Source organism: Trematomus bernacchii, unplaced genomic scaffold (genome assembly GCF_902827165.1).
Source record: "Trematomus bernacchii unplaced genomic scaffold, fTreBer1.1, whole genome shotgun sequence".
NCBI lineage: Eukaryota > Metazoa > Chordata > Actinopteri > Perciformes > Nototheniidae > Trematomus > Trematomus bernacchii.
In genome coordinates, this window is record NW_022987869.1 from 7,627,169 (window position 1) to 7,646,778 (window position 19,610).

At 42.5% G+C, this 19,610-nt stretch overlaps 1 long non-coding RNA gene across 1 annotated transcript; it reads right to left on the reverse strand.

The window, feature by feature from the left end:
- Window positions 1–17,077: 17,077 nt before the first annotated feature.
- On the reverse strand, window positions 17,078–17,838 carry LOC117469249. The gene is made up of 2 exons (XR_004554572.1): window positions 17,799–17,838; window positions 17,078–17,348 (listed from the first exon to the last, which is right to left on the reverse strand). It is a non-coding gene; the product is annotated as an uncharacterized LOC117469249 (long non-coding RNA).
- Window positions 17,839–19,610: the final 1,772 nt, after the last annotated feature.

Consider the following 19,610-nt stretch of genomic DNA (forward strand, 5'->3'; position numbering starts at 1 on the left):
TCTACAGTGGTGCCAGACGTTACGTCCTCTTGTGTGATCACTCGGGCTATGGCCAAAACAGATCATGACTTGTCACCAGATGGAAAGTCTGGTGATACAGTGGGGGTTCCATCTTTGTCTGAGTTTTCGGTATTACTTGCACACAATGAAGTTTTAGATGAGCAACGTCAGGATTCTTCGTTGAAAGACATTTTCGACTGTGTTGTGCAGAGCTGGAGAATGCTTTGAGTGGATACTTGTTACATAATGGCTTGTTTAGAAAATGGGTTCCTGTGGCTGATGGTGGTGGGGTGAATAATGTTTTCCAGCTGGTGGTGCCAACTAAGTTTCGTCCTCTTGTCCTGAAAGTCGCACATGATGAGTGTGGACACTTTGGTGTTCAGAAAACATATTTAAACATCCTGAAACACTACTTTTGGCCACGTCTAAAAGGAGATGTGTCGCAGTATATTTGAACATGCCATGTGTGTCAGTTAACAGGGAAACCAAACCAGAAGGTCAAACCAGCACCATTACAGCCGATAGAAGTTGTAAGTGAGCCATTTACACATCTCATTGTGGATTGTGTGGGACCATTACCATGTGCAAGGTCTGGTTGCAAGTATCTGCTGACAGTGATGTGTCAAACCACTAGGTATCCAGCTGCCTATCCGTTGAGGTCGATTACAACTAAAGCGGTGGTTAAGGCTTTGTCGCAGTTTATTTCGATATTTGGTATTCCTAAAGTCATCCAGAGTGATCAAGGCTCCAATTTTTCGTCTCACATGTTTGGTCAGGTGTTGAAGCTTTTGAAAATTAAAAAGAACCAATCAACAGCTTACCACGCTCAAAGCCAAGGTGCCTTGGAAAGGTTTCACCAGACGTTGAAATCCTTGTTACGTGCATACTGTACTGAACTAGATGGAGACTGGAAAGAGGGTCTTCCATGGTTAATGTTGGCTGCAAGGGAGGCGGTACATGAAGGTACGGGGTTTAGCCCTAATGAGTTGGTTTTCGGACATGCTGTACGTGGTCCCTTGGCAGTGCTGAAAGAGGGTTGTGTTGACACTGAGCCACCACGGAGTTTGGTTGATTATGTGAATGGATTCAGACATCGTTTGGTTGTAGCCTTGAGTATGGCACAGGAAAAGCTGTCAGTTTCTCAGTGTAAAACGAAGAAGTTGTATGACCGTGGTTCGGCACGACAGGAGTTTAATCCAGGTGACCAGGTTCTATCCCTTATGCCTATTGTTGGTTCCCCATTTCAGGCTAAGTATTCAGGTCCATACACTGTCATTGAAAAAAGGTCTGACTTAAACTATGTTGTGGCAACACCAGAACGGAGGAAGACCAAACGCCTCTGTCATGTAAATCTTCTGAAACCTTATCACCGGCGTGAAGCTAACACAGACACAGAGGTGATGAAGGACAGTGTGCATCCAGCTGTGGCTGTGACGTCACTTGGTTTGATGCATGAGGGAGATAGAGTGCCTGAACCTGATGATAGTTTGCTCTGTGGTCGTTTGAGAAATTCTGAATCACTGGGTAATTTAGATGGGTTGTTTTCTCATTTGCCGGAATCAAGACGTGAGGAACTCTCAGCGTTGGTACACAAGTATCTGTGTCTGTTTGGAGATACTCCTTCGCAAACTGACTGGGCTGAGCATGATATTGATGTTGGGGACGCTCAGCCGATTAAGCAACATTTTTATCGCATGCCACCAGTAAAGCGCAAGTGTTTGGATGCTGAGATTAATTACATGTTGGAGAATAAAATCCCACTGTTAGGGACTAGTGCTGGAGGTCTCTAGGCCGTCCTTTGGGGGTCTGTGAGCGGGCAAAGAGAGGGGATTTTCCCGGTCTCTGTCCTGGAGGTGTGAAATAAACAGAGTCCCACTGTTAGGGACTGGTGCTGGAGGTCTCTAGGCCGTCCTTTGGGGGTCTGTGAGCGGGCAAAGAGAGGGGATTTTGCCGGACCCTCTCCTGGAGGTGTGAAATAAACAGAGTCCCACTGTTAGGGTCTGGTGCTGGAGGTCTCTAGGCCGTCCTTTGGGGGTCTGTGAGCGGGCAAAGAGAGGGGATTTTCCCGGTCTCTGTCCTGGAGGTGTGAAATAAACAGAGTCCCCATTTCAGGGACACATCTTGGAGGTCTCTAGTCCGTCCTTCGGGGCTCTGTGAGGGGACAAATAGATGTGATTTTCCCCTGGTCTGTCCTGGATTTAAAAAAAGCTTACAGCACCGGGTATTCCCAGGCGGTCTCCCATCCAAGTACTGACCCGGCCCGACCCTGCTTGGCTTCCGAGATCGGACGAGATCGGGCGTGCTTTTTTTTTTTATCTTTTATTATGAAAGTTTACACTTTGCAATCATATCACATTACTGATCCCCAAAAAAAGTAAGGACCCCAATGTTTACAATACATCTCCAAACAACGCCCAACACAAACTCTCCATCAAGTCACAGTGTCATTGAATAATATTATAAACACCCTTTTATCGTAATGAACAAAAAACAAAACATCATACCATCATTCATCAAACATCAAAATGATATGTAATTTTGCCATCATCCATCTGAATTAACCCACTCCCCTCCACATATTCCACCTCAAAAACATCTTCCCCTTTATGTATAAGCAACATTCCCAAATCCCTTTTTAAGTTCCTCTTCATTATGTTCCACACTTTGTCTAATCTCCCCTCATAGTGGGCAGCATTCCTCCGTATCTTTACCGCATACCTCGCCTGACTCAAACACATATTCAGCAATCCAACATTGTACCCATCCATTTTCCCATTCATACCGAATAGCCACAGCTCCTTCCATTCCAAACATTTCAACACCTTTATATCCCAACATCTGCATATCATTTCTTTCAATCCCCAAAAAAAACCTTTTAATTCTCTACACTCAAAAAACTCATGCATACAATTCTCCACTTCCACCCTACAAACATCACATTCTCTCCTCACCTTTTCGTCAAACATACTTATTATCAAATTATTAAAAACCCTATTATGTCTTAAAAGAAAATCAAACTGCTCACATTCTATACTATTACCTTTCACTCTCAGATTCAACCATATCTTTCTCACATCCATTCCACCCACCACTTTTCCCCACACTTTCTCCGATGCTGGTCTCCTCACACTTCCCAACCCAAACATTTTATAAATTCCTTTTGCACTCAAATCCCCCAGTTTCATCCCTTCACCCACATATAACACCACATCACCTTCCACACTCCCCACATTTTCACTTTCAATCATTCTCCTCCACTCCCCCGGCATTCCTTCCTTTATACTCTCTAATAAAGTCTCAGCTGTCCCTTTCCCCATTAACAAATCCCCCCCTCTCACCTCATCAATAATCACCTGTGCCCTCATAAAACCCGGAACATATTCATATACTAAATCCCTTACAACCCTAAATCCCGCCCTCCACATTGGCAAATTGAACATTACCTTTCCTTCATTATCATTTTATTTTGAAATATCGGCTGCACCCATACCTGTTTCCTGTTCACACAATCATACCTAACATTCACCAAAAACTCTCCCCATGCACTCATCACTTCCCCTTGAAAATCACTCATCCCACTCATCCACCCTTTCTTGAAACACATAAAAATACCACTATCCCCACACCCCCCACCTTTACTTATACTATCCCTCAAAAACACTTTCCACACATGATCATCTTTTTTATTTAAATATTTGATCATTGTTTTGACCCTCATTGTTTTTAACTTCCTCTCTATATTTATTAACTTCAACCCCCCATCCTTATACTCATTTTCTAACACCTCCCTTGCTATCCCAGATAAATTCACTTACTATTTTATTTATTTCTCTAACTATCCTCTCAGGCACATCTAACACATTCATAATATAAACTAACTTACTCATAATTAACCCATTTACTACCATAACCTTGCCTCTCAATTTCAATTTCCTCAGTTTCCAAAACCTCAACGTTTTCCTAATGCTTCCCAAAACACCCTCATATTGCACATCCCTCCCCTCTCTATCTTTCAATCCCAAATTAATACCCAAAACCCTAAAATAATCCTTATTTTCCCTCAACTTCACCTCCGCTCTCCCTACACTACCTGTCCCTAACACCATAAACTCTGACTTTTCTATATTAATTTTTGCCCCTGATGCCCTTCCATACACCTCTACACTCTCAAATACCCCTTTCACACTCTCCATATCCCTAACCGTGATTGTTGTGTCATCCGCATACTGGTAAACTACACTCACCCCCCCCCCCAGGCACCACCACCCCCTTTACTTTCTCATTCTTTTTCAGCAATGTCGCAAACGGCTCTGCTGACAAAGCATAAAGCATTGCCGAGAGAGGGCACCCCTGCCGGACTGACCTTCCTAACTTAAAAACATTAGTGACAATCCCATTAACCTTAACACAACTCACCGCCTTCCTATAAATCCTCCTAATCCACCCAATAAAACCCCTCCCAAACCCCGCTTTCTCTTAAACCCTAAATAAATAATCATGATTTACCCTATCAAAAGCTTTATTTAAATCCAAACTAATCAACACCCCACCTATCCCCCCCTTCATATAATTAATAATATCCCTTATACTACAAATAGTGTCAGTAATATCTCTCCCTGGTATGCTATAAGCTTGTGTGCTCCCCACGACTACACCAATTACCCTCTTCAACCTGTTAGACAACACCCGTGCTAAAATCTTATAATCATTATTTAACATACTCAAAGGTCTATAGTTCCCTAGCTTATCCCTACTCCCCTTCTTAAACAAAATACTAATCACCCCTGTTGACAAACCGTCCGGCAGTTCATCCCTCTCTTCAAAGCATTTAAAAAGCTTTTGCAATATCGGCACTAATATGCCCTTAAACTCCACATAAAATTCAGCAGTTAGACCGTCTAACCCAGGGCTTTTATTCTTCCCCATGCCGTCAATTGCTGCTTCTACCTCCTCCTTTGTTATTTCTCCTTCACATAAATCCTTTCCTTCTTCAGTCAACACCGCTTCCATGCTATCCAGTTCCTTCTCTAGACACTCATTATCAATCCCCTCCTCCTTAAATAAATCCCTATAAAATTCTTCCACCCTTTTCACTATCCCCACTAAATCTGATATCACCTCCCCCCCTTTACCCTCTATCTGTTTAATATAATTATTCCCCTGTTTCCTTTTTTCCATCCCCAAAAAAAAACCTGTGCACTTCTCCCCTTCTACCAAATATCTAGCCCTACTCCTAACTATCGCTCCCATACATTTCTCCTTTTCTAATACCCCCAACTCATCCTTTAAACTATTATATACCCCTAAATCTCTCCCTATCTCTTCCTCTATCCTTTCTGTCTCTCTAACCAGTTCCTTCTTCAACTTTTCCTCCCTCTCTCTCTCTCCCTTTTTTGTTCCTCCTACAACTAAACTTAATACTCATTTTCTTAATCTTTTCTTTCAAATCCTCCCACCACTCCCCCTCATCCTCTCCATCCATACTTCCTTGCTTATTTATCCATTCATACACCATACCTTTATAACTCTCATCCTTTAACAACATTTCATTCAAACACCACACCCCTCCCCCTACACCCATCATCCAAACTAAACCTAAGAATAACATGATCACTTAAACTATTTATCCCATGCTTGAACTCCCCAATTTTCCTACCCATACTCCCCTTGCATAACACCAAATCTATCCTACTTTGCTTCAATACACCTCCCACCACCTGTTTCCTTGTGAACACCCTCTCATCCAAGTTTCTCTCCCTCCACAAATCCCTTAACCCATTATCACCCATCATCTTTTCAAGCGCACGCCGTGAGGCGTCATTTTTAAACACCATCCCCCCAGCCACATCATTTCTTCCACACCACACATTGAAATCACCCACCACCATACAATTCCCCCCGCATTTCCCATTCAAACCTTCAAAAAACACCTTCCTTTCCTTCTCCTCATTCGGTGCATGTACATTAATTAATCTAAACATTTCCCCCATATAATCAAACTCTACACCAATCATTCTCCCCTCACCATCAACCTTTCTCACATTCTCTACTACCCCTGTTCTAATTAAAATCGCAACCCCTCTAGCATTCAAACCCCCATTATTCACATACACATCACCCCTCCATCCCTTCTTCACATCATCCACACACCTTTCATCCCAATGTGTCTCTTGTAAGCATATAATGTCAGTTGCACATAGCAATAAAGCTCGGTCCCTTCTGTCCTTTGTTTTCAGTCCTCTTCCATTAAAGGAGCAGAAAGTCACCATAGCATATAAAAGAAAAAAAACAAACAACCAACAATTTAAACTCTATTTCTTATTTTTTCCTCTTTTTTTTTTTCCCTCTTTCCCAATATGTCTCGCCCGTCCCCTCTGAGAATGAGAGCGCATCTCCCTCCTATTGGGGCTCCTGTCCCTTCTCATCTGACTCTCATTCTCACCCAACCATTGATTGTCCCTCACTCCAACACCACCCATCACCTCATTCGTCTCCTCATCCGCCTCAGAGGAGACCTCCCCACCAAAGCCCCCTTCCGCAGACTGCTCTCCTCCAACCACCACCCTCTCCACATCAGAACCAACATCACTCGCCCCTGCACTCCGCTGCTCCCCCTCCACCACCACCTCCACGACAGTCCCGACCCCGCTTGCTTCTTCGTCCCGCTTCTCCACTTCCACCTGCTCCTCCACGACCTTTTCCACTTCTGCAATCCTCTGTTCTCCTTCCACCTCCTCATCCACGACAGGCCCGACCTCGCTCTCCACCACGACAGCCAGCTTTTCCACCGCCTTCTCCTTTTCAACAGTCCCACCTCCACTCTTTTCTTCTGTCTTCTTCATCATCATCACCGTCTCCACCCCTGCCCTCACGTCACTTATATCCCCACTCTTCCCATCTATACCTCCACCACACCCCCCTAACTTTGGCTCTATCCTCCTTCCTTTCCAGCCTCTTTACCCAACCCAACTACTTCCTTTCCATCATCTCCCACCCCACTCCCTCTCCCATCTCCATCCCCTTCATACTGTCTTTTCCCACCAGAGCCCCTCCTCTTTTTACCAGGCATCCCCATGCCCCCCTCCCCCTCCTTTTCATTCTCTACTTCTTCCATCCTCCCTCCCACATCACCCTCTTGCACACCCTCCTCTTCATCTTCCATTTCTTCAACATCAGACGCCTCACTCTTTTCCCTCAATTCCCCGGTCTCATCCCCATTCTCCTCCTCGTTCATCTTCTCCACATCCCCACCACCCTCTCTTTCACCTTCACCTTCCTCACTCGGCCCCCCCTCGGTCTTGTCCTCCCCTTTGTCAGCTGTAACCCTTTCAGTGTGAGGGTACCTCCCCTCCCCCCCCTCTCCCCTCCCTCCTCCCCCTCCACAGTGTCTCGCCAGATGTCCATACCCTCTGCATTTGTAACATCTCACATCCGGACATTCCCTGAAAATGTGGCCAGTGTGTAGGCAGTTCCTACAAACTTGGCTCTGTCCATCGTGCTTCACATTGAAGTACTCTTCCCCCCCCCACCACTTCAAACTTGGTAGAATACTCCTCTTTAGCTCCTGCTGCTATCGTCACAGCTGTTCCGTGCTTCGCGGGACCCGCCGCCTCTTTCGTCTTTGGACCCCTTTCTCTTGCTTCTCTGACCACTTTTTCATCCACAGCTGTCTTCGTCTTCACTTTCTCTTGTGAAACAGCACCTTTCTTTCCACTTTCCTCCGTTGTTTTACCTCTGCTCCTCACGTCAGTCTCCACAGCTGTCATCACAGCTCCGCCTTGATTAGCGGCGCCCGTCACCTCTTTTGTCTTCGGACCCTTTCCTCTTGCTTCTTTGACCACTTTTTCATCCACAGCTGTCTTCGTCTTCACTTGCGAATCACTACCTTCCTTTCCATTTTCCACGGTTGTTTCAATGTTTTCCATCACTGCTTCGTTCATCGTTTCCACTTCCTCATTCCAGCTTCGTTCATCGTTTCCACTTCCTCATTCCAGCTTCGTGACGCTCGCATTCCACAATGCACGTCGCTCCTCTTCGGTATTTCTCCCGTCTCCGACCTCCTAAACACACGGGAATGGTCCCCCCCGACAGCTATGCTGTTCAGGGGGGTCTTCAGCACAAAAACCTCCAAAAAATCCTTCAATATTCCACCTTTCTACCCGGTTCTCCTCCAAACAATTTCTCTCTCGCTCTCACACATGCGTCACCGGGCGTGCTCAGGGTGGTATGGCCGTAAGCAAAGAGTTTGGAGGGATATTGGCTTCTTATAGCTGGGTTAGAGAGGGGTTGGAGGTCCCCGGGCCCAGTTTGGGTGCTGAAAGGCGGACTGCCCACCTCCATGTCGATGCCCAGCAGCTGGGGGGGGGGCCTGCTGAAGGTCCCAGGCCGTGCTGTGAGCCTTTCTCCCCCGCTTCAGCACCTGGGCGCTCTCCGGGGTCCTGGAGAGTCATTTCCAGCCTTCTCTCTGCACTTTTTCGGGGGAATGCTCCTCTCCTCTCCTCTCCTCATTGATTCAAACAGATTCAGCAGTTTCTACCAAGACTTTAGCCCTGATCAGAGCCCTGTTTTCTCAAATCGTATTTTCAGAATCTGACCCTCTGCCGTAACTCCGCTCCCCAAGGTCCTAGAGACTCGGCGATAGTACCGTTGGATGCGGGGTACATGGAAATGGGGGGGTACAAAAAAGCCTGAACCGAACAGAGCTTGTTATCAAAAGTTATGGATTAGTAGCAAGATTTCACAATGGAGCTCTCCGGGGTGCTGGAGAGTCATTTTCAGGCTTCTCTCTGCACTTTTTCCCCAACAAATGCATTTTTAATGGATACTTTTAGATGTCAATGGTTTATTGTATCATTACTATGGATCTCTGAAACAATCAGACTTTTACCACACTTTTATCAGAGTCATAGCAGAGTTTTATCTGACTTTTAGCACTATTTTCCCCGCTTAAACTAGTTTAAATCATCCTTTTTCACTGTTAATGCACTGTGCTCATGTTGGGTGATGCGCCCCCCCCTGTGGGGACACATAGTAACTGCATTAAAACAGTTCCCTTCCGACTTTAAACACTAAAGTGCCCATGATTCAGACACTTATTCCTGGCTAAATCTGTTCTCTTTCCCCCCCTGGGTGTGTGTGTGAGACAAGTGAACTGAGTCAGCCTGCCAACAAGCAGCAGTCTGCTGTCATTTGAAACATGTTCCCCCACTTTTAGAGTATAACTAGAAGAATTTACTGAAATACATTTCATTTATTTGCATTTACTTTTTAAATAGCTGTCAATGAAGCAGTGTGTGAACCAACCTGACAGTGATTTGTTTAAAAAAAAATACGATTTAATATTGTATGTATATATGTATTAATGTTTTTCTATTGTATTCCACATTAGCTGTTTACTGTTGATGTTTTTGTTCAAAAATGTTATAAATGTTAAACTAAACCTTTGCACAGCCTTAACATTTGTTTTCGTAAAACTGAAAAGACTTTCTCCTATTTAATCCGCAACGTTTTTATAATATATTATAGTTGCCAATGGCCATGTTGTATGAGCACACACACACAGGTGAAAGATGAAAGGATAGTTTTTTCTCCCTCGTTTTACCAGGCTGCAGTTTTCTAATGTTATACCTGCTGCACAAATACATTTCATAGTGACACTAAATATCTAGAAAAATGATTAACAAAGCTAAAATGTCGTGCCATTTGCAACTACCGGAGCGCACCCTGACGCGGCAGGCATTCTCCAGCCCAAATCAGCAAAGCTTATGAGTGTGAAGCAACAGTATCTGCTGCCCAGCTGCTTTAGTATGAAACGTACCTTCAGCTCATCAAATCTCTGCAGTATCAGAAGGAAGTAGCCTAATGATAAATATGCAGCCTCTGAAAAGTGCAGCGTCAGAGAACCAGTGCCATTTACGCACGGCCGCTCACTTCGCTAGATCCGCTAAAAAGGACAGCAGTCTGCGGTCTAACCACACAGAAACACATCAGGTGCTCGCTCATTATTCCATATTCTGCCGTTGTATGCTCTTTGCTTCTAAATGTATCAATGTATTGTGAACCAAAACCAAATGCAGTATACCATTTCATTTCACTCATTGCGGCGTGCCGTGCCACTTAAAGGTGGGGTAGCAGTGTTAATTTTGGCAGCTATTTTTGATTTAGTCTTAGTCTTTAGACGAAAATGGTAATTAGTTTTAGTCACATTTTAGTCATTTCTATCCTTCATAGTTTTAGTCGACGAAAACTCAAAACGTTTTAGTCAACTTTTAGTCGATGAAAAATTACATTTTAGTCAACTTTTAGTCAAAATGTTTTCTCTCTTTAAACCAATTCAGTTAGGCAAATACAGGTTTCTGACATTGTAATCAAGGTGACAGCATCAAGTGTTGAAATTCGTAAAGCAACATTTCACTCTCTTAACACTTTACTTGTGTAATATATAGGGATGGGCATCATTAAGGTTTTCTACGGTACTACTAGTCTTATCAATACTGCTTATCGATCCGGTACTTTAACGGTATTCTTGTATTTACTTTTTGTTATTTTTTAAAGGAAAAAACTAACAAATTGTTAACCGAATTAATTGCTTTATTTAAAATGTGAAATAAATTAAATATATATAATTATGTTAAAATATTGTACTGTACTTGAGTAAAATGTTGAGGTACTTGTACTTTACTGGAGTATTTAAATGTTTTGCTACTGTGTACTTCTACTCCACTACAGTTCATAGTTAAATGGTGTACTTCTACTCCACTACATGTATTTAATACCTTTAGTTACTTTACAGATGTGGATGAATGATGTGAAATATAATCAAGTGTTAACTCAGACTTTAGTAAATTCACAAGCTACCCTGCAGTATACAGATATCATATATCATTCAAACTAGCTGCACCTTTACCAGCTTTGAGAACACTTTAATGATCAATCATTATAAAACATATTATATATATTATTCTGAAATGGAACAATCTGCACAATGACTACTTGTACTGTCGCTACTTTAAATATATTTTGATGATCATACTTTGACTTGAGGAACTCTTCCTACACTATGGTATTTTTTTACTTAACGACAAGATCTGAGTACTTCTCCCACCTCTGCACACCTGATGTGATAACGTTACTCGTAATTGGGGCAACAGAGCTACGAGTTAAGGAAGTCGAAAATTGTGCATTTCTCCGACTGAATATGACGCCTTTTGGCCGGCTGTTTGGACAGACTACTCTACTCGTGTCAACGCGCTAACGCGAAAACATGGCAAACGAGCTTTGTCCACATCGAGCCTTGTAGTGTTTCTATACTTCTGAACGCTCCGTCCCCGGCAGATCTCTGTGTGCCGCTGCAGCGTGTCTGTTAGGCCCCGCCCCCGCACACAGAGAGACACAGGGAGATCGCTCTTCTGGAGTGAAGAGAGCGGAAATAATGATATTGCAAGTTAGAAACGTAAGATGCATTTTGACAGACAAGACGGACACTTGGGGGAAAATATGCTGCATTTTGAATGTCCGCTAGTCCACCATTAACACCTTAGTCCCGTCTCGTCTCGTCAACGAAAACTAAATATACATTTCGTCAAATTTTCGTTATCAAGAATCTATTTTTAGCTCGTTATCGTCTCGTCTTAGTCATGTAAAAAAGGTCGTTGACGAACATTTTTCGTCATAGTTTTCGTTGACGAAATTAACACTGTGGGGTAGGTCATTTTGGAGAAACCAGCTCGAGATCGCTAGAATTTGAAAATACACAGCCGGAAAAAATCTGCCACTTCCTTACAGAGCCCCTCCTCCAACACACACGAACGCGCACATGACCAATGAGGGCACGAGATAAGTTTGTGCCCTGATGGAAGGCTGACAGGCAGGTAGGCCATCCAATCATTTTAGCCGCGGCTAAAATGATTGGTCGTACTTTTTACAGTACTTCGGCTTCCACAGATGACATTTTTTTATGGATTTTTTGTCAAAGCACTTAAGATATTCATTGCTATCGGGATGTTAAGAGCATTCCATGGAATATAACAAAAAGTGTATCTCGAGCCGGTTTCTCAAACTTACCTACCCCACCTTTAATTATTTAAATAATATTTAAGCTTCTTATAAGTGAAAATGTTTAAAAGAGAAGGGTTTAGAAAAAGTGTCTTTACTATAGGAAATATGTGATTACACAGTTGCCTACAATGATATGCAGGCATTTCTTTACATTTTATTTTTGTTAACGAGAAACATCTGTTAGAACAGGCCCAGCCGAAATTACATTGGCCCACCCAAAATTTAAATCCTGGCGCCGCGGCTGCTGTATTCCCCAAGATCTAACCCCTCAGCAAACAAATCCCAGTCTGTGTGTTCAAAACAGTCTTGCAGCAATGAGGTGGCTTCCTCAGACCACACTTGTACTGTCCTGATAGCTGGTTTTGTTTTGCAGATATGTGGTTTGTAAGCTGGAATCATAATTAGTGAGATGTGGTCAGATTGTCCAAGATGTGGGGATTATGTTGCTTTAAATGCCCCTGGAATGTTTGTGTAGATGTTGTGGTTCAGCCAGATCTCTGTGATGATCGGAAGCGCCGGTCTGTACGGGTTAGCCTTTAGCCTAGACCTTAGCCCGGCTCACTTACCACGCTTCTGTCTCCTCTCCTTCCGCCGCCGGCGGTGCCTCGCTGGTGGGACGGTGAAAAAGATTGCCTCCGGGCTGCGTAGAATCTACGGAGGGATGACAGTTGTGTCCAAACGGAGATCAGTGTGGGTGTTCTGAAAGAAAAATAATTTAGCTCAGTTATGTATTAAAGCAGGGGTGCCCAACCTTTTTTGAACCGAGAGCTACTTTTAAAGTTGCCAGTGTGCCGAGATCTACCAGTCCAAATAGAGAGGCGTAGCCATTACTGACAGTGTACTACCAGGAAAATACACACTTCTACTTGTATAAAACTGACCTTTGTACGATTAATACTTCATAAAATACTGCTGATCATGTATCTTACCTCTTTCTAATCTACACACATACAAGTATGTAACTGAAGTTACACAACAGTGTTGTTGATACAGAGTTGGAGTTTATTCACACGTCACATACTACAGTGGGTCATGTTTTCAAGAAACATTGAACAGTGCTGCCACATATGACACAGGAAAAAAAGAAAAGACTCTGAACCCTTTCTTTGCCATTATATAAAAATAGTGTTGCTCCAAAAGTATAAATTAGGCTTACTAATAAGACAACTCAGATCTGAAGCTACACAGGAATCTGCTGCCAAAGTGCAATCAAAAAGACAAATAGAATCAAACCCTTTTCTTGTTGCATTTTAGTAGAGTATAAAAAGAAATGCCTTTAAAATAGGATGCAAGCAACACTAGTTTCTTAACCTGAATTGATAATAGACTATAATCAATTTAAGTTTGCATTATTATTATACCATTTTGTACAATAATTATAATGAATAAGTTCAAACAAACTAAAACTTACAGCTGATTAATAACGGTATCTAACTTGAGTTTTTATTATATCAAAAACCTGTTGAAATGCTACTGTTATTTTTACTGTCCCCAAAAAGCACGTCGGCAGCCTCCAGGAATGCTTCTTTCACAACTTTGCCGTCTTTGAAAGACTTCATGTGTTTGGCAAGAACGTGACTGACACGATAAGATGCTATGGTAGCAGCCTTGCTCTTGTTGTTGGGCCTGGTGAAAATGGACTGCTGTGCATTTAGCTGTCCTTTCAGGTCCCTCACCTTTTGGGAGCGTAGGACAGAATTAGGAGGGAATTCCGTCTCGTAGCTGTTTTGAAATGCCGCTCCTAAATTACCCTTCTTCGGTAAAGCCACGCTCGCATTGCAGATGAGACAGATGGACTTTGAATTGGAATAGATACAAAAATAATCATCCTCCCACTCGGAGTGAAAATTATATATTTTGGGCTTTTTTGCTTCTGCTAGGGCTGTGCAATTCATCGTATTTTAATCGCAATTACGATTTTGGCCTGCCACAATTAAGAAAACAACATAATCGTAAAAAACGATTATTTTGCTTTGCTTGGTTGTGACCGTGCACTGCAACATATTGGATCTAATTTATTTGTATTTATCATATTTACATATGTTTAGTAGCTTGTTGAAGTGCGCTCCAAAATATTTGTTGATCTTGTTTATTGGTATTTATTATTTTGATATTATTTATTTAAATGTAAATATAAATGTATCTTAATTTATTTTTTGTATTGGTTTTTCAGTTGAATTATACGTTCAGGGTAATCAACAGTTAAAAAGATACTGTTCAAATTATTATTTGTATTTGTTTTAAAGTTCAATAAATGGATGTTTTCAAAGTCAATGAATAATCGTATTTAATAATCGTGATATCAATTATTAACCAAAATAATCGTGATTATGATTTTTGCCATAATCGCACAGCCCTAGCTTCTGCCATAATTGCGGTCTTGTGTGTGTGCGGACTGTCACTCCTGTTGACACGGACAACGTCAGCTAACTAGTGCCCACTGCCAACCAGCCACGCCCCGACACATGGGATCACGCCGGCCAATCACAAAGCTTTGATGCGTTCAAGTGCATTATTCTGGCACAGGAAGATTATGTTATAGGACATTAAAAATAGAACAACAATATTCTGTTTTATCGTTAGACACATCTCGCGATCGACTGGGAATCTCCCCTGTATTAAAGGCTACTACCTTGCTGCTAGAAAGTAAACATGCTAAAACGTATATAAACAAACAGAGAGCCAAGCCGCTGCGTGTGTGTGTGTGTGTGTGTGTGTGTATGAAAACTCATTTCTAGGGCAGAAAGTGTTTTAAAAATGAAAGAAACGATTTAAAACCGGTTTAAAAGCACAAAGTCATTTAAGTGCAGTTCCTCTGTTTCACCACAGGAGGTCTCATCACCCTACAAATGTAACAAGTTGGTTGGAACAATGCTTAATTGATTGGAGTTTTTTTTAATTATTACTATTTTATAGGAGGTAACCGTAGCAGCGGGGGCCCTGAAACTTTACACCAGTGTACTATGTATATAAGGGAATATTTTCAATGAATATCAATTCACTCAAATGCTTGATTTTATATCTATATTATTAGACTTTGAACGAGAATTGTGAAATGTTGCTACTAATTCATATCTTTTTTTAACAAGCTCCGTTCGGTTCAGGCTCAGATTGTACCCCCCCATTTCCACGTACCCCGCATCCAACGGTACCATCCCCGAGTCTCTAGGACGTCGAGAAGCGGTGTTATGGCGGTTGCTCGAATATCTAATATTACAGCTATACGTGTGTTACGGGTCCCAAAAGCTTGGGTATCACAGCAACAATAAATGTTGTGACGCAGGTGACCAGCACCAAATTCCTTGGGGTGACCATCACTGATGACCTCACCTGGGAAAACAACACCACCGCACTAGCGAGGAAAGCCCAGCAGCTGTACTTCATTCGGAAGCTCAAGCGAGCCGGAGCATCACCCCCCATCATGCTGTCCTTCAACCGAGGCGCCACCGAGAGCATCCTCAGCAGCTGTATCACGCTGTGGTTCGGAAGCTGCACCGCCGCCGACCGCAAGAGCCTGCAGCGCATAGTGAACTCTGCCCAGAGGATCATCGGTGCCTCACTCCCCTCACTACAGGACATATATAACACCCGCCTCACCCGCAAAGCACTCAGCATTGTGGGTGACTCCACCCACCCCTCCAACAGCCTCTTCAGCCTCCTACCTTCAGGAAGAAGGTTCCTCAGCCTCAGCTCGCGCACCTCCAGGCTGGGCAACAGCTTCCTCCACCAGGTGGTCAGGATGCTGAACTCTCTCTCCTCTCTCCTCCCTCCCTCCCTCTCTCTCTCTCTGACATCTCTCCCCTGAACTCTCCATCCTGCCTCCGACCTCTCTCCCCTGCCCCAAATGGTCTATACACAGGATCCGGTTGATTCTGAGGAGGGGGCGGAAGTGTCCCCCCTAAAATAACCCAGGTGTCACCGCTCACCTGCCAAAGGTTCCACCTTGACGCTACTTACTCTTCCTGTTTCCAATATGGGATTAATTTTGTATCATAAAGATAAAGCAACACTTTCTCAGAATAAAGCAAAACTATGAATTTAAAAGAAAAAATAAACTGAGTCAAGCAAAATAAAATAAATTAAAAAAATAAAACTATAAGTTGCAAACAAATCATTTGTGTAATCATGTAAACTATAAGTATTTTTTCTTTTTTTTAACATAGGTTTTTGTTTGCAGTTCTTGTTTCTTCTTTCTCAATGATCAGACTTTTGCTTTCGCTGCGGCACTCTCTTTTGCGCTCCTTCACTTTTTGTTTGAGATTCTGACACAAACCTCCCAGGTGGGCGGGACTTTCAGGGGTGCGTCCCCATTGGCTACTCAGTTTTTGAGTGACAGCCCACTACACCACAGATCATACAGTGCAACTCATGCAGAAAACTCCGGAGTCCACTCGGCCACGTTAGTGTTGGTGTCACCGGGGGATTTGTCATGAACATATCGGACTTATCTTATGGATTGCTGTGCATTATACTTGTGTTGTGTAGTTTATACTTTATTCCAACTTTAAATATTTTAATACCTGAACACACTGCTGCTGTTAAATAGTTTCCCAATTTGGGATTGATAAAGTGTCTGTCTGTCTATTTATTTTATAGATTAAAAATACACATCTATGTATTTTCAAGCTAAAGGTGATAAACTGTATACTATTATTTTTTCAAAGACATGTTACATTTCAAAAGCATATGTTTAGGACAAACAATTAAAGACTGCTTTAATTGAACAAATTCTACAATATAAAAGTGGCAGATTTTCTTTATTAAACAGACCAGACCTAGGTTGCATACCAACACAATTAGGAACATGCTCACATCTTACTATGTTGGTCTGAAGAGCTGAAGCATTCATACACAATGGATAAAAACTGTGTTGTCTCATTCTATATCCTGTGAGAAAATGATATACATTTAACATTAAAAATTCGACATAGCCAACTATTCCTAGCCTGAGGAAGATATGAATAATCAACAGATTTGAATGGAATCTCTAACATTTTCATGTAGAATAAAGACAAAAGAGTGATTATACAAATTACATTTATTGAAATTTGAACCAGAAGATGAAGTCTCAAAGAATGTTTTAAATAAAAGGACATGATAATAACATCTATTGCATATATGTAAAGACATTTGGTCAAATGAAATGACACTGAGCAAGTGATAACAGCAACGCCAGCGTGGATGAAGATGGTGCAGGTCTCTCTTCATGCCCCCCCTCCGTGCTGTCCCCTCAGAGGAAGTGGGAACATGGGATAAGACCTCTGGACACCACGCTGTCTCAATGATCCACACTGTTAATATGAGAGGAAAATAAATGTTTTAGGAAATGAAAAAAATGAAGTTAACAAATAAAACACAGCTCAGGGGCATCATGGACGGTAGGTTTTCCTACAAAGTTAACTCAGCCTCCATTGATTTTCATATCAAATTAGCGTGTTAATAAAATAAGCTATCATGGCTTATACTTGCATATCTAAACAGAATCATGAAAGCCTGTTGGTAGAGTCAGACAGGCACACGAGTCCGTTTGAGTGTGTGCGCCGGTGTCTGAAGGCTCACTCACTGCTCGCTTTGTAGCTAACTGTCCCTGCTATTAGGCTACTAGCTTGCATTGTTATGGATCTAAAGTTAGCAAAAGCTAACTTTCATAACACAGCTTTTCTTTACTTCTCACTTAACTAACACAATAAAGAAACAGACCGTATAGTATAGCACAAACAACACAAATGATCAATACTTACATATATGTTCACTTGTAGTTAGTGATGTTACGTATTGTGCCGAGGCTTCGGAGCGTGTGTCGAGTAATCCCCGAAGCTTTTTGTGAAGCATGTATCGAGGCTTGTATCGTTTTGGGCCAGTGACGTCATCGATGACAAACGAAGCCTCGCTGCCTGTCGATACCACGTGACTGCTTCAGAAAGCGATTCAGATCGGTTGAACCGTTGAACCACAACGCTCATAATACCCATGGATGTATAATAAGAACCATATTACCCCTCCTGTACCCGGGTCCGCTGGTGACACGATGGAATTAAATGAGCTCAGACCCTCACTTATATAGAGGTCGGAACATGTCATAAGTATAAATAGATACAAGCATAAATAAATGTAGGAATAAAAACATGAATAAATAAATGAATAAATATGGTGTAGTGTTTTCAGGGAGTTTCAGCGTGTGTGCTGTGGCTCAGCTGGAAAGCAGTTGACTCACGTCCCTGGTTCAACGACTGAACAATACATATTTTTTGGTGTTTATAAAAGCTACAGCTAAATGAGATAATGTAGTTAATAAATGTATTCTTTGATATGGTTTAGCCTTTCTCAGGCTACAACATGGTTAAGTTTATGAATATTATTAAGGAATACAAATCCCTCTTTGCAATGTTTACGAGCCTCCTTAGGCTTTTCAATCACAATCATTCAACTGGAATAAAAACAATATTGTTAACATGAACATATGATTTAATGTTCGTTGTTTAGAGTTATTCTAAGGCTTTACTCATTGGGAACTCGGTATGAGATACAGCACACTGTTGAGATGTCCAATCTGCCTGTTTTACACACTTTGACCAACAGGGGGTTTGTGTTCAAATGAAGCCCATGATGAAGCCTCATGAGATTAACCCTTTTGCGAACCAATTGGCTGGAAAGCTTCAAAGCTTCATAAGGCTTCATCTCGCCATCACTACTTGTAGTATTATAATAATTGAAATGCTGGTTCTTCTGGGGGTCTTCTGTCCACGCTCAGCTACCGCACCGCAGCTCCCTGCACTGTACAATCGCTGGAGGACAGGGCTGTAACTCAAAAACTGAGTAGCCAATGGGGACGCACCCCTGAAAGTCCTGCCCACCTGGGAGGTTTGTGTCAGAATCTCAAACAAAAAGTGAAGGAGCGAGAGCAAAAGTCTGATCATTGAGAAAAAAGAAACAAGAACTGGTGGAAATTTACTAGAAGTGGCCTCCAACATTCAATTAGTGTACATTTACATTTACTAAAAGTGGGCTCAGACATGAACCTGGTGGAGCGAGAGCAAAAGTCTGATCATTGAGAAAAAAGAAACAAGAACTGGTGGAAATGTATATAACAGTAATAACAACAAAAAAAACAGGCATCTTTTCCTCTTAATCGACACACACACATTGTCATCTACTTTAGAATCACCGGAAATGTCTGCGAGAGTTTGATTAGAGTTTAAGAAGCAGTCCTGAAGTACCATCATCGCATGCAAACAAAAAAGACAAACATATTTTGTCGAGCAGATTGTCTGCGACAAGGTAACCGGTAACTGTTTGTGTAACACATCCGACCCTTTGCAGGGGATGCCTACTGCGGGTGGCAGAACAGACCTGAATCCAGTAGGCTTCTCAGGATGACTAGAGATCTTCTCATAGTCCAGAACAGTTAACAGGCACAGCAGAATCACGATATGGGCCATCCTCCCAGACCAGCACACAGTATCCGCGATGTTCCCGGGGCAAAAATCCTCCTCCTCACAGCAGCAAAGGACAGGCGAAAGCAGCAGCGAGGAAGCGCACCGGTCTCTCCGTGG